We start from the raw sequence: 15424 nt of genomic DNA, 5'->3' as shown, positions 1-15424 counted from the left end.
AAAAAAAAAGTTCAAATGAGTGTGAAATCTTATGGGACTTAACTGCTAAGGCCACCAATCCCTAAGCTTACACACTACTTAACCTAAATTATCCGAAGGGCAAGCACACACGCGCATGCCCGAGGGAGAACTCGAACCTCCGCCAGGACCAGCCGCACAGTCAGTGACTGCAGCGCATCAGACCGCTCGGCTAATCCCCCGCTGCCGGCAAAGACTAAATAAGAAAATATGTTTGGGTTAGGTTTGTTTGGTGGACGAGACCAGTCAGCGAGGTCATCTGTCTGATTGGATTAGGAAAGGACGGGGAAGGAAGTCGGCAGTGCCCTTTCAAAGGAACCATACCGGCATTTGCCTGGAGTAATTTAGGGAAATCACGGAAAACCTAAAGCAGAATGGCCGGAAGCGGGATTGAACCGTCGTCCTCCCGAATACGAGCCCAGTGTGCTAGCCACAGACAACAAGTGTCTGGTGCAGTTGTTAGATCGGTTATTACTGCTGCAATGGCAGGTTACCAAGATTTAAGTGAGTTGGAACGTGGTGGTATAGTCGGCGCACGAGCGATGGGACACAGCATTTCGGAAGTAGCGATTAAGTGGGGATTTTCCAGTACGATTATTCCGCAAACGTACCGTGAATATCATGAATCCCGTAAAACATCAAATCTCCTACATCGCTGCGGCCGAAAAAAGATCATGCAAGAACGGGACCAACGACGACTGAAGATAGTTGTTCAACGGGATGCTGATAACTGTGCAGTTCAGTGCCCCACAAACCAATCATCATCATCATCATCATCATCTAGCGACGTTGGATACCCTGTCTGCGTGCACGTTAACGTTAATTGCCTCGTCGCGTATGCCGACGGGCTTAAGTGGATATGGCGCTACTGACTTAAGGCTGTTCACTGCTTAAGCCGGGGCCACCATGTTAGTACCCACTAAAAATTAGCAGACTGCTGTTTACTATACTGTTTTCTAGTTTTTAATTTCTGTTCTGTAGACGCAACAACTGTTTTAAATAGCCCGCCGGAGTGGCCGTGCGGTTCTGGGCGCTACAGGCTGGAACCGGGCGACCGCTACGGTCGCAGGTTCGAATTCTGCCTCGGGCATGGAAGTGTGTGATGTCCTTAGGTTAGTTAGGTTTAATTAGTTCTAAGTTATAGGAGACTGATGACCTCAGAAGTTAAGTCGCATAGTGCTCAGAGCCATTGGAACCATTTTGTTTTAAATATTAATTATCGCAATGTTTTTGCGAATAACTCAGTGTCAAGAAGGTATTTTCAGATGTTTACCCAGTCATAAAGGCACTTGGCCTCGTTGATAAAAGTTTATTTTTTTTACACACTTCGAATAACCAAGAATAGAAATATGTGATTTGAATAGGCTGCTTTCGTAATCCAGCATTTTCCTTAACATGGAATGAAGAAGCGGCTGTTTGATCTATGTACTCTTCCTCAAAACACTGAGAACATATTCTTCTTTGTATGGATGATTTGCAATAATTCCTTGTCAGGCATTCAATCGGTCCACTCTTCGGTCTGTATTTACTGGAAAACGTCAAATTACAGGAATAAAGACGCGACAGCAAAAGTAACGAGTGAAGTTAAAATTCATGTATTTTAAAAAGGAAATATTGCCTTAATGACTTCCGTTACGAAAAAACTGAGAATCCTTGACAGTTTGGACAAGAATAATTAGCACACCATTATTGACGGAAGGTGACATTTTTGGTGAAGATACTTCCATCAGAGTCGGCCGCTGTGGCTGGGAGGTTCTAGTCGCTTCAGTCCGGAACAGCGCTGCTGCTTGGTTGCAGGCTCGAATCCTGCCTCGGACATGGATGTGTGTTATCTCCTTAGGATAGTTACTTTTACGTAGTTCTAAGTCTAAGGCACCAACCTAATTCAATGAGCTATGAGAAACAGACACATTCCCACGAAAATAGGTTTCTTTAACTTGCATTTATAAACATTAGTAATGTAATTAAAGCTCTACAATGAAACCTCCTGATGTAAAAGTGTTTAAAATTCTAATGTATGTTGTGCAGAACTTGAACGTTTGACTGACTATTCAGTGTCTCCATGTTTACAGTCCAATGTTCAATAATTACATCTAAACGGTGTTCACCTTTACAATCTGTGCACTACTGAGGAATCATAGAGGACCTCATGATCTCCGTGTACGACCTGATATGCGCTCTAGAAACGCAGTGGTACCCAGCAGAATGTCGTCTCCTTCAAAGGCAATGAAACCGAAAGAGGACGCTGCCCAGACAGAAACGTATTCACTTTACGATGTAAGCAGAAAAATTTCCTGCAGCTGATGACATTAACAATTTAAAAGCCTGTGAGTCGCCTTAAATATAATAAACTCCATCGAGCTTGCTCTCGTTACATGCTATGAGACAAGCACCACTCAGATGTAGCACATGAACCCAGTAGCACAGTACTCAGCTATCGACAGTGTACAAATAAGATCACTATCATAGTATTAAGCTCTGGTATAAAGATTAATCTCTTGAGTTCAAAACAACATCATTTCCCAAAAAAATTTAATAGCTGGGATATGCTGCAATAGTTACACTATGTGATCAAGAGTATCCGAACACCCCCAAAAACATTCTTTTTTCATATTGGTTGCATTGTGCTGCCACCTACTGCCAGGCACTCGGTATCAGCGACCTCAGTAGTCATTAGACATCGTGAAAGACTAGGATGGGGCACTCCGCGGTTCTCATGGACTTCGAACGTGGTCAGGTGATTGGGTGACACTTGGGTCATGCGTCAGAACGCGAGATTTCCACATTCCTAAACATCCCTAGGTCCACTGTTTCCGATGTGACAGTGAACTGGAAACGAGAAAGGACACGTACAGGACAAAAGCGTACAGGCCGACCTCGTCTCTTGACTGACTGAGACCGCCGACAACTGAAGAGGTCGTAATGTATAATAGGCAAACATCTACTCAGACCATCACACAGGAATTCCAAACTGCATCAGGATCCACTGCAAGTATTATGACAGTTAGGCGGAAGGTGAGAAAACTTTGAAGTAATCGTAAAGTGGTTCCTCGTAAGCCAAACATGACGCCGCTAAATGACAAACGACGTAAGTAGCGTAAACTCTGGACGATTTAACAGTGGACTGAGGAATTACGGTACACAATGTGGCGATCCGTTGTCAGTGTGTGGGTATGGCGAATGCCCGGTGAACGTTATCTGCCAGCGTGTGTAGTGCCAACAGTAAAATTCGGGGCGGTGGTGTTATGGTGTGGTCGTGTTTTACACGGATGGGCTTGCAACCTTGTTGTTTGACTTTGCGCCGGCCAGTGTGGCCGAGCGGTTCTAGGCGCTTCAGTCTGGAACCGCGCGACCGCTACGGGCGCAGGTTCGAATCCTGCCTCTGGTATGGACGTGTGTGATGTCCTTAGGTTACTTAGGTTTAAGTAGTTCTAAGTTCTAGGGGACTGATGACCTCAGATGTTAAGTCCCATAGTGCTCAGAGCCATTTAAACCATTTGTTTGACGTGGCACTATCACAGGACGGGCCTACATTGATATCTTAAGCACCGTCTTGCTTCCCATTATTGAAGAGCGATTCGGGGATGGCAATTGCACGATCGAACACCTGTTCATAATGCACGGCTTGTGGCGGAGTGGTTACACGTCAGCAACATCGCTGTAATGGTCTGGCCTGCACAGAGTTCTGACCTGAAACCTATAGGACACCTTCGGAATGTTTTCGAACGCCATCTTGGTTCCACGCCTCACCGACAGATAGCGATACCTCTCCTCAGCGGTGTAATCTGTGAAGAATGGATAACCATTCCAGTACCTGATTGAACGTATGCTGGAAGCTTTCTAAGGGTGGGCCAACTGATGGAAGATGCCATGAACTTGGAAGTTATTCTCAGCCAGGTGACCGGATACTTTCAATCACGTAGTGTACGTAGTGTGCCGTAGCTCGGGATCCAGTTGATGAGCAGACTGGCAAGGTACAGAGCGGTGAGGGGAAGGAGAAGTTACGCAGAGAGAGAGAGAGACAGACATACAGTAATGGGTTTGTGTGAGTGTGGGTGTTAGGGAGGAGAGTGTTTAAGGGACAAGAACAGAATGAGTGAACATTGACCTGCAAATAGAAGGTCTCTGAGAATGGTTCTCGGGTAAAGCTAGTTATTCTGAAAGGTCAGCCATATTCCGTTTACAGTGAAGAAGGAAAGTTGTATGAATGAGCTTCCACTGCGGCAATCAACTGGAGCAGCGCTTCTGCCGAGCGCGATCACTGCGCGCGATGCATCAGCGCAGCGCTCAGCACTCGCGGTTGGCGCCTGGTACCCTTGCAGCCCGACACGCGTGCAGCTATGCATATTCATCGCGGCGGCCCTCACGTGTCGCCACTAATTGCAGGGCCCACTGCGTCGCCCTCCGCGGGCCATAATGGTGGCAGCTGCCGCCAGTACAGACCGCGAAACACCGCTCGCTATTGCCTGACGTCATACACACGGCGGCGCGCGGGCGCGTCGGCCGGACACGGACTCAGAACGCGCGTGTGGGGACCGAGCGGTGCCGCAGTGGCAGGGATTACGCTGCAGCATCGAAACCGTAATTGAATTTGACGGTTGTGCCTCTGTCCGGCTACCGTTGGGAGACATTCTCGATTTTCTCACTCGTACATAGTTGAAAATAAAAATTTTAATTTTTTCATCTGCTTCAAGCATCCGTGGTTCGTGGTAATTTCCTTGTAACTTTTCCATGAGCTAAACATACTCAGCCGTTATGACATCACAAAGTCGGACCTGTTGCGTACGGGAATGAGTGTAAGAGAAGCTTTACATAGTTCTGTATAGAATGAAAAAGACCGCAGGCGTACCATGAGACGTTGAGAAAAATATCATTCACACAACCCTGGATACAGAAAGCACAGCCAAGTACGAAGACTGTCATAAAATAGCTTAACGACTGGTAAATTAATTCTGATAAAACGAAAAATACGCAGACGAATGAAAAAAGACGAAAATAACGAGAAGTAACTAAAATAAGAATAGTGAGAAACATAACATCACGATTGGTGGTAACGAAGTAGAATAAGTTTAGCACTTACGAAAAGGGAATTAAAGGCTAAGACAGGCCTACTAGTATAAAAAAAAGCTCTGAGCATTCTGGGACTTCCCGTAAAACCTAGAACTACTTAAACCTAACTAACCTATGAATATCACACGCAACCATGCCCAAGTCAGGATTCGAACCTGCGACCACAGCAGTCGCGCTGTTCCAGACTGTAGCTCCTAGAACCGCTCGGCCACCTCGGTCGGCTACTGCTTCCACTAGTATCAAACAAAGGTCATAATATAAGAAAGAAATTTCTGAGAATATACGATTGGTGCACAGCATTGTACGGTTGTGAAGCAATGGACTGTGAGAAAACCGGAGCAGAAGACAATCGTAGCATTTGAGATGTTGTGCTGCAGAGGAATGTTAAAACAATTAGGTAGACTGGTAATGTAACGAATGACAAGGTTCTGCGAAGAATCGAAGAGGAAGAGAACATGTGGAAAATCCCGATAAGGAGAAGGGACCGGATGGTACGACATTTGTTAAGACGTCATGGCATGACTTTAATGCTGCTAGAGGGAGCTTTAGAGGGCAAATACTGTAGACGACGATATTGGAATACATTCAGAAAATAATGGAGTACGTAGGTTGCAAGTGCTACACTGAGATGAAGAGGTTGACACAGGAGAGAAATTCGTGGCGGGCTGCATCCGGCCAGCCTAAAGACCGATGGCTAAACGAAAAACGAATCGTAGTGGTCAGTGTTTATTTCGGAAAGGTAATTGCACAAGAGATATATCCATTAATAAATAAAGCAAGACTTTCGAGGTAGCAGGACACATTCACTGAATTGTTCGAGCTGTAAATAGCGTCACAAATGCAAAATAAAGCAGGATATTACAAATTCTCAGGAAAATAGGTGTAATGTACACACAAAGCTGATAAATATACAGTATGTGCCAAAAGAAGGCGGGAGCAATAAGAATTGAAGATCAAAATCGAAGTGTTCGGATTGAAGAGGGTGTAAGACAGGGGCGTAGTCTTTCGCCCTTACTGTTCACTCAATACATGGAAGAAGAAATGCCGGAAACAACAGAGGAGGGGGTACAATAATTTGATTAAAAATGTATCAATAATAAATTCATTGATGACTTGCTATCCTTAGTCAAAAAGTGGTTCAAATGGCTTTGAGCACTATGGGACTTAATATCTGAGGTCATCACTCCCTTAGAACTTAGAACTACTTAAACCTAACTAACCTAAGGACATCACACACATCCATACTCGAGGCAGTAGTAGAACCTGCAACCGTAGCAGCAGTGTGGTTCCGGACTGAAACTCCCAGAGCCACTCGGCCACAGCGGCCGGCCCTTAGTCAAAGTGGTGTACAACTGTAGAATCTTTCGAATACAGTAAACAGCTTAATGGCACATTCCATGGATACAGGGTAAGCCTAAGAAAAGAGAATGTAGTGAGTAACAGAAATGATATTATTGATAAACTTTGGATCAAAATCAGCCATACGATGCAGACTAAGTGAAGGGATTTTGCTACCTCAGAAGCAAAATAAAACGCGACGGACGGAGAAAGAACATAAGAACAGGCTAGCACAGGCAAAGAGGATATGTCCGTTAGTCGTTAGTACCAAAAATCGAGCATAATTTGAAGAAGAAGCTTCTGAATATGTACGTTGGGAGCATATGGTTCTGTGAAAGTAATTTTGGGCTGCTAATATAAGAAATGAGGTTCTCCATAGACCCGGTGATACGAAGAAGACGTCGAATACACTGACCGGAAAAAGCCAGAGAATAGTAACAGACGTCTTAGGACTTCCGATGATGTCTTCCTTGCTATTAGATGTAGCAGTAGAGGATATAAAATGTGGGGCAAGATGGAAATTCGAATATACGTACACAGCTAATGATTTAGAATGGTGAATGCAATTGGTACTATGAATTTGATGATGTTGCCTCAGTGAAAAAATCCATGGTGGGCCATCTCAAACCACTGAGAGGTATGAAGGGGAAAATACCTCTCTCGCCCGCTTAACTGCGAATTGCCCAGTAGTCATGTTGGTGTAGGTGGTATCCTCATGCAGAGAGAATTTACACTCCTGGAAATGGAAAAAAGAACACATTGACACCGGTGTGTCAGACCCACCATACTTGCTCCGGACACTGCGAGAGGGCTGTACAAGCAATGATCACACGCACGGCACAGCGGACACACCAGGAACCGCGGTGTTGGCCGTCGAATGGCGCTAGCTGCTCAGCATTTGTGCACCGCCGCCGTCAGTGTCAGCCAGTTTGCCGTGGCATACAGAGCTCCATCGCAGTCTTTAACACTGGTAGCATGCCGCGACAGCGTGGACGTGAACCGTATGTGCAGTTGACGGACTTTGAGCGAGGCCGTATAGTGGGCATGCGGGAGGCCGGGTGGACGTACCGCCGAATTGCTCAACACGTGGGGCGTGAGGTCTCCACAGTACATCGATGTTGTCGCCACTGGTCGGCGGAAGGTGCACGTGCCCGTCGACCTGGGACCAGACCGCAGCGACGCACGGATGCACGCCAAGACCGTAGGATCCTACGCAGTGCCGTAGGGGACCGCACCGCCACTTCCCAGCAAATTAGGGACACTGTTGCTCCTGGGGTATCGGTGAGGACCATTCGCAACCGTCTCCATGAGGCTGGGCTACGGCCCCGCACACCGTCAGGCCGTCTTCCGCTCACGCCCCAACATCGTGCAGCCCGCCTCCAGTGGTGTCGCGACAGGCGTGAATGGAGGGACGAATGGAGACGTGTCGTCTTCAGCGATGAGAGTCGCTTCTGCCTTGCTGCCAATGATGGTCGTATGCGTGTTTGGCGCCGTGCAGATGAGCGCCACAATCAGGACTGCATACGACCGAGGCACACAGGGCCAACACCCGGCATCATGGTGTGGGGAGCGATCTCCTACACTGGTCGTACACCTCTGGTGATCGTCGAGGGGACACTGAATAGTGCACGGTACATCCAAACCGTCATCGAACCCAGCGTTCTACCATTCCTAGACCGGCAAGGGAACTTGCTGTCCCAACAGGACAATGCACGTCCGCATGTATCCCGTGCCACCCAACGTGCTCTAGAAGGTGTAAGTCAACTACCCTGGCCAGCAAGATCTCCGGATCTGTCCCCCATTGAGCATGTTCGGGACTGGATGAAGCGTCGTCTCACGCGGTCTGCACGTCCAGCACGAACGCTGGTCCAACTGAGTAGTTCTGTTAACGATCGATTGCAGAATACCGAGAGATAAAAAAAACCGGAGGCTATTAACAATGATTACATGGAATGTTCTATACACGCGATGTTGCAGGAGGGATGAGAAATGCTCAGTGATATGACATCCAAGAGTATTCGAAGCAGTATATCCAGTAAACATGGGCTCTAAAGTGAATATCTTAAAACCTAAGAAAACTTGTCCAGTAGACGACAGTTCTTTCACAGTAGTGAAGATGAAAGACTACTCCTAGCTCTTAATGTGTGTGCCTTAGAACCCATGTTTATCAGACATTCGTTTTTGTTTTGGTCCTTACTATCTCGTCTCAAAATATGGAAAACAATGAGTTTGTAGTAGAAGATACTTCTTACACAGAATCGAAGCTGAAAAAGTGCTGCTAGGTCTTTAGGTATGCGGCTTAGAACCTATTTACTAAATAGTTTTACTTCAAATGATCGTTCCTTTCATATCCCAGAATACTGACCATTTCTCCTGGCATATCCTCTATATATTCTCTCGGGAAGTGCATGTCTAATTGCCGGCCGGAGTGGCCGAGCGGTTCTAAGTGCTACAGTGTGGAACCGCGCGACCGCTACTGTCTCAGGTTCGAATCCTGCCTCGGGCATGGATGTGTGTAGATTAGTTAGGTTTAAGTAGTTCTAAGTTCTAGGGGACTGATGACCTCGACGTTAAGACCCATATGCTCAGAGCAATTTGAACCATTTTTGAATGTCTGACTCCTCAAAACTAGTCAGCCAGCGACAGTCGACTACGCCAAATTATGTACAATCCAAAATTTTCCTTTGCCTTTTCTTCCCATGCCTTTTATGAAAATATTTAAAAACTGCAATATATTGACCATTATTTTGGTTTACTTGCAATGTAAGTAAAGTAATATTGAAGATATAAACGTTTCTACATTTTTTTTTTCTTCTCGCCATTCTTTCCGCATGCCGCACCTCCTCGTAATTTTCAAATGCATGCTTATGAGGGGAGTCCAACTAATGTTTTGAAACGTCCCCTTAGAAAAATTGTGCACGACTGTGGTTAAACTGACACACAATATTTTTAGCGAAACGCAATCTGACTTTCAAAAACCCCTACAAAAAGAATGGCCCTGACTAACATTAACCTATACGTTTCACAAATCACTTACCTCACAAAAATCTTCGTTACTCAAGCTACTGCAATACAGCGAGCGCCACTACTGCCAGCTAAATAAAAGATTCAAACTACTGAAGGCACTAACTACTGATAGGCATAGTTAGCAAATGAAAGATTTTAATACAGAACAAACAATGTATTTACCTTAATAGTCATAATATATATATATATATATATATATATATATATATATATATATATTATATCAGTTCATGACATCCATTCTTACAAATTTCAAAACTCCGCCATCTCTCTCCCCACGGCCACCACTGCTGGCGGCTGACCAACTGCGCAACGCAACGCGCTGTTAACATCCAGCTGCCCAACACTACAATGGCAGACAACAATGCAAACCAGCCACAGACTGCACACCGCACACCCAGTGATCTTCATACAGAGTGCTACGTGGCGTTACCAGTAAAAAAAAAAAAAAAAAAAAAAAAAAAAAAAAAAAAAAAAAAAAAAAAAAAAAAAAAAAGCCTACTTACAGTTTTACTCACAAGTGGGCCGCGCCTAATCGTCCCGTCCAGAAATTAAAGTGTCAGGAGTGGAGATCCAGATGGCTAAGCGTTTAGATATAATTAGCATTTTTGGCGCGAGTCTGGCGAGGTATGAACCGTTTATGTTGCTGTAGTTCATGTGCGGGGGCTGAGCCAGCTTAACGATTACCAAATGGTAATCCGATGATTGTACCTTCGATTCACTATTCAGAAACTTTTATATTTTCAATTTACTTACATGGCAAATAAGCCGAAATAATGACGAATGCATTGAATTTTTTGGTATTCTCATAAAAGGCAAAAAAAAAGGAAAAGGCAAACGAAAATTTTTTATTTCAAATAAATTTAGAAGAAGCGATTGTAAGGTGTACATGAGAAGGTTATATATAAAATTAGATACTTTTAGTGTTTTACAGTTGATAATTTACACTTGCTTGGATGATATTCCTAGTAAAAATGTGGGAAACAGCAGTTTTCCGGCATCTTAGGCAAATTACAAATGCCGAATTTTTACACTTTTATGATTATTTAAGGTTCCCTGAGAAAAAGAAATTATTTTTACATTCGTAACAGTTCTCTCATTGCACAGTTTGGCAGCAAACCATGCGTAAAACGTCCTTTCCCCACATATTGGCGAGGATAGTAGGTGATGTGCTGTGGAATTTATTATGATTTAGGCTTCTCGGGATATGATTACTTTTTCTTTATCCACAGGTCGATCTGATCTACCGTGGAAACTGCAGCTTGCATGCGATTCCTGAGTGCTGCTCGAAGGTAAAAATGGAACTGAGTACAAAGTCCTGTATGAGTAATTACCATCCCTTCTTGGAAACTTAACTGCAGAGTCCTTGTGAACGCTCAATATATATAATTTTGGCAATCTTTTTCCAATACCAAATGTTCCTTTACATTCCCGTTCATGCCTTTCAGGAAAAAATAAATTAATACGATATATTGAGGATTATCTCAGTTTATTTGCAATCTAAGTAACACAAAAACGAAATAAAAAGATAATGAACGTTACTGCTTAGGGAATCGATCCATCGACCTTCAGATTCTGGTTCCGTACTCTTCCCGTTTCCCCTTGAATAATGGAAATTGCCGTTGGTGTGGTGGCTTGCGAGCCTCGGTGATACAGATAGCCCTACCGTAGGTGCAACCACAACGGAGGGAAATCTGTTGAGAGGCTGGGCAGACATGTTGTTCCTCAAGAGGGGCAGCACCCTTTTTAGAAGTGCAGGGGCATCAGTCAGGAGCGTTGACTAATCTGGCCTTCTTCTAGTAACATCAGCCGAAACAGCCTTGTTATGCTGTTCTACAACGACTGAAAGTAAGGGGAAATTGCTGCCGTAATTTTTCCCGAGGGCATGCAGCTCTATTGTATAGTTCAATGATGATGGCTTCCCCTTGGGTAAAATATTCCGAAGAAAAAATGATGTCCCATTCGGATATGCGGGTGGGGACTAGTCAGGAGGATGTCGTTATCAGGAGAAACAAAACTGTCATTCTACGAATTGGATGGTGGAATGTTAGATCCCTTAATGGGGGAGTTAGGAAATGTAGAAAGGCGTGGGTTGAAGGTAGATATGGAGAGAATTAGTTACCTTCGGTGGCAAGAGGAACAAGACTTTTGGTCAGGTGAATGCAGGGTTATAAATACGAAATCAGCTAAAGATAATGCAGGAATAGGTATCATAATGAATAAGAAATAAGAATGCAGATAAGTTACTATGAACAGCGATTATCGGACTCAAGATACATACAGTCAACACCTACAACGGTAGCACAAGTTTTATGTCGACTACCTCCGCAGATGATTAAGCGATTGAAGACATGTTTGAGGATATGAAAGAAATTATCCAAATTCTTAATGGAAATTAAAATTTAATTTCAGTGGGGGACTGAAAAGCAAAAGGAAGAAAAGAAAAAATTGTAGGCGAATATGGATTGCTCAGAACGGCCTAGAGACACGAGGTGGTTTCAGATTGATTATCTAATGGTAAGACATAGATTTAGGACCCAGATTTTAATTTGTAAGACGTTCTCAGGTGAGGATGTGAACTCTGGCCACAATTTATTTGTTATGAACTGTAGATTAAAACTGAAAATTGGCAAAAGCGTAGGAAATTGAGGAGGTAGGACCTCTAGAAGTCGAAAGAATCTGATATTATTGAAAGTTTCAGAGGGATCATTAGGCAACGGTTGACTAGAAGAGAGGAAAGAAATACAGCCTAAGACGAATGGGTAGCTTTATGAGATGAAATAGTACTGGCAGCAGACGATCAAATAGGTAAAGAAAAAAGCCCCAGCAGAAATCTTTGGATAACATGGGAGATATTTACTTTAAGTAATGAAAGGAGCAACATAAAAATTCAGTAAATTAAGTACCCCCAAGCCAACACAAGTGCTTAAAAAGTGTGATTGGCAGGAAATGCAAAATGGCTAAACAGGAGTGGCTAAAGGACAAATCTAAGGGTTTCGAAGCATATTTCACTAGCAGAAGTTAGATACCGCCTACACTAAACTTAACGAGGCCTTTGAGGGAAAGAAAATCAGCTATATGAATATCAAGAGCTCAGATGGAAAACCAGAGAAGGGAAAACTTAAAGGCGTAACGATTATGTAGAGCGTTTTTACAAAGGCGATCAACTTGAAGGCAGTGTAGAAATCGAAGGGGACTTACATGAAAAAGATACAGCAGATACGATTCTGCGCAAGAATACAACAGAGCACTGAAAGACCTAAATCGAACTTAGGCCCTTGCAGTAAATGACATTCTGCCAGAATTTCTGACGGTCTTCGGAGAGCCAGCCATGACAAAACTTTTCCATCTGGTGTGTAAGGAGTGTGAGACAGGAAAAATATACTCAGATGTCATGAAGAATACAATAACTCAAGTTTCAAAGAAAGAAGTTGCTGACTGGTGTGAAAATTACCCAGCAGTCAGTTTAATAAATCATGGGTGCAAATTGCTAACAGGAATTTTTTACAGAAGAAGGGAAGTACTGGTAGAAAAAGACCTCGGGGAAGATAAGTTTGAATTTGGTAGAACTGAAGGATCAGTCCAGCAATACTGATCTAATGACTTATCTTAGAAGATAGATAAACGACAGGCAAACCTACGTTTATAGCATTGGTAGACTTAGAGAAAGCTTTTGACGATGTTGACTGGAATACTCTCTTCGAAATTCTGAAGGTAGCAGGAGTAAAATACAGGGAGCGAAAGTTAATTTACAGATGATACAGAAACCAAATGTCAATTATAAGAGTCTAGGGACATCAGACGGAAGCAGTGGTTGAGAAGGGAGCGACACAGGATTGTATTCCCGGTGTTTTTCAATCTGTACACTGAGCAATCAGTAAAGGAAACCGGAACCGAAAGAAAAAATTGAGTAGGAATTAAATTTTCGGGTGGAGAAATAAATCCTTTGAGGTTTGTTGACGACACTGTAATTCTGTCACAGACAGTAAAGGACTTAGAAAGCAGATGAAAGGAATGGACACTGTCTCGAAAGGAGGATGAACATCAACAAAAGCGAAACCAAGATAATGGAATGTAGGCGAATGAATTCAGCTCATGCTGAGAGAATTAGATTAGCAAAGAACTCACTAAAAGTATTAGATGAAGTTTGATATTTGAGCAGGAAAATAACTGATGGTCGCAGTAGAAAGGTCATAAAATGTAGACTGCCAATAGTAAGAAAAACATTTTTGAAGAGGATAAATTTGTTAACATCGTATGTAGATTCAAGTGTTAAGAATAATTGCGTGAAAGTATTTGCCTGGGGTGTAGCCATATATGGAAGCGAAAGATGGACGATAAACATTTTTGAGAAGAAGAGAGTAGAAACTTTTTACATGTAATGTTTTAGAAGAGTGCTGAAGATTAGACGAACACATCGCCTAAGTAATGAGGAAGTGCTGAAAAGAACTTGGGATACGAGAAATTTATGGCACAATTTGACTAGGAGAAGGGACACGTTTTGAGATGACAAGGGATCACCTACTTATTATTCGTGGAAAGTGGGGGGAGGCGGGGATGGCGATGAGTAAAAGCTATAGAGGGAAACCAAGAAATGAATACAGTAAGCAGATTCAGAAAGATGTAGGTTGTAGTAATTTGGAGATGAAAAGGCTTACAAACAATAGAGTAACAAGGAAAGCAGTATCAAACCATTCTTCTGTCTGAAGACCACAACAACAATAACATCAACATTCTTTCCGTTGCGCCAACTGCTGAGAGGTAACTAGGGCAACTCAAACGGCTATTTCTCCCCCTCCCCCTAAAGCGCCAAGAGTGCTACGTTTTTTCTAATCATTTACATATCTGGAGCTCCAACATCTGTACTTTTATTTCTGACCAAGCCCAGGATACGCCATCAATGACAACGAAATAGGTGATGACGACAATGGGTGGGCACTTGTCAGTAGGATACACTATGTGATTAAAAGTATCCGGACGTCCCAAAAATATACGTTTTCCATATTAGGTGCCTTTTGCTGCCACCTACTGCTGCGTACTCCATATCAACGACCTCAGTAATCATTAGATATCGCGAGAGAATAGAATGGGGCGCTTCGCAGAACTCACCGACTCCGAAGGGGGTCAGGTGACTGGGTTGCGAGTTGCTGGGGTGGAGAAGAGTTTGTACCTCTTTAATTCTGACGAATTTTGCATGAGCATGAGACATGCACTAGGCCCCCTCCATACCTACCACCTAATAAATTATGCGCACAACGGTAACGAAGGGAAATGATGGTGGGCCCTGCTAGTTGGCAGAATAAGGAGTGCACACTCACAATAACTTAATAAAAATCGTAATCTACTCAGAGAAAAAAAAGGAGAACTTCATCTCTAATAAACAAGAGAAAGTGGGATTCTGCATATATCTACGACGTGATATACGGATTAAATATTGCAATGAGATTTATTATACGTCAGACCATTAAGGCACATGATTATCGACACAAACAGTAGGTTAAAGGATAGAGTATTCTAAACTATTATCTGAACAAGAGTTGGCTCGAGAACAAGCGGCGCCTACTCTCTGTGAAGCAATAGCTTGACGATAATGATTGGAGGTCCTAATCAATCAAATATTACGCTCTCAACTATATTGCAGTATTGCGATTAGTAGTGAGAGCTCACATGGGATCACATGGAGAAACAAGCAAGGTGGACTTGTGGCAAGGCGAGCGCGCGTCCTGCTGAGGACTTCAGCGAAAAATTGATAAGGTCCTACATTGCCGGAGCCGCAAAATACTTTACCATTCCAGAAATATGTAGCAGGTGGTCGGTAGGCAGCTTTCTGATTATCTAGATGCCGACTTCTGGTGTACAGCAACTCTGTTTCAACTCCTGGCCACGAAGGTTGTAAGAGAATTGTAAGTTTTGCTGAAAAAAAAAGTGTGACTAAACCGTCAGACCGTCCGACTCTTGCGAAGCAGCGAAA

Source organism: Schistocerca gregaria, chromosome 4 (assembly GCF_023897955.1).
Source record: "Schistocerca gregaria isolate iqSchGreg1 chromosome 4, iqSchGreg1.2, whole genome shotgun sequence".
In the NCBI taxonomy this organism is placed as follows: Eukaryota; Metazoa; Arthropoda; class Insecta; order Orthoptera; family Acrididae; genus Schistocerca; species Schistocerca gregaria.
This window is presented reverse-complemented; position numbering follows the sequence as displayed.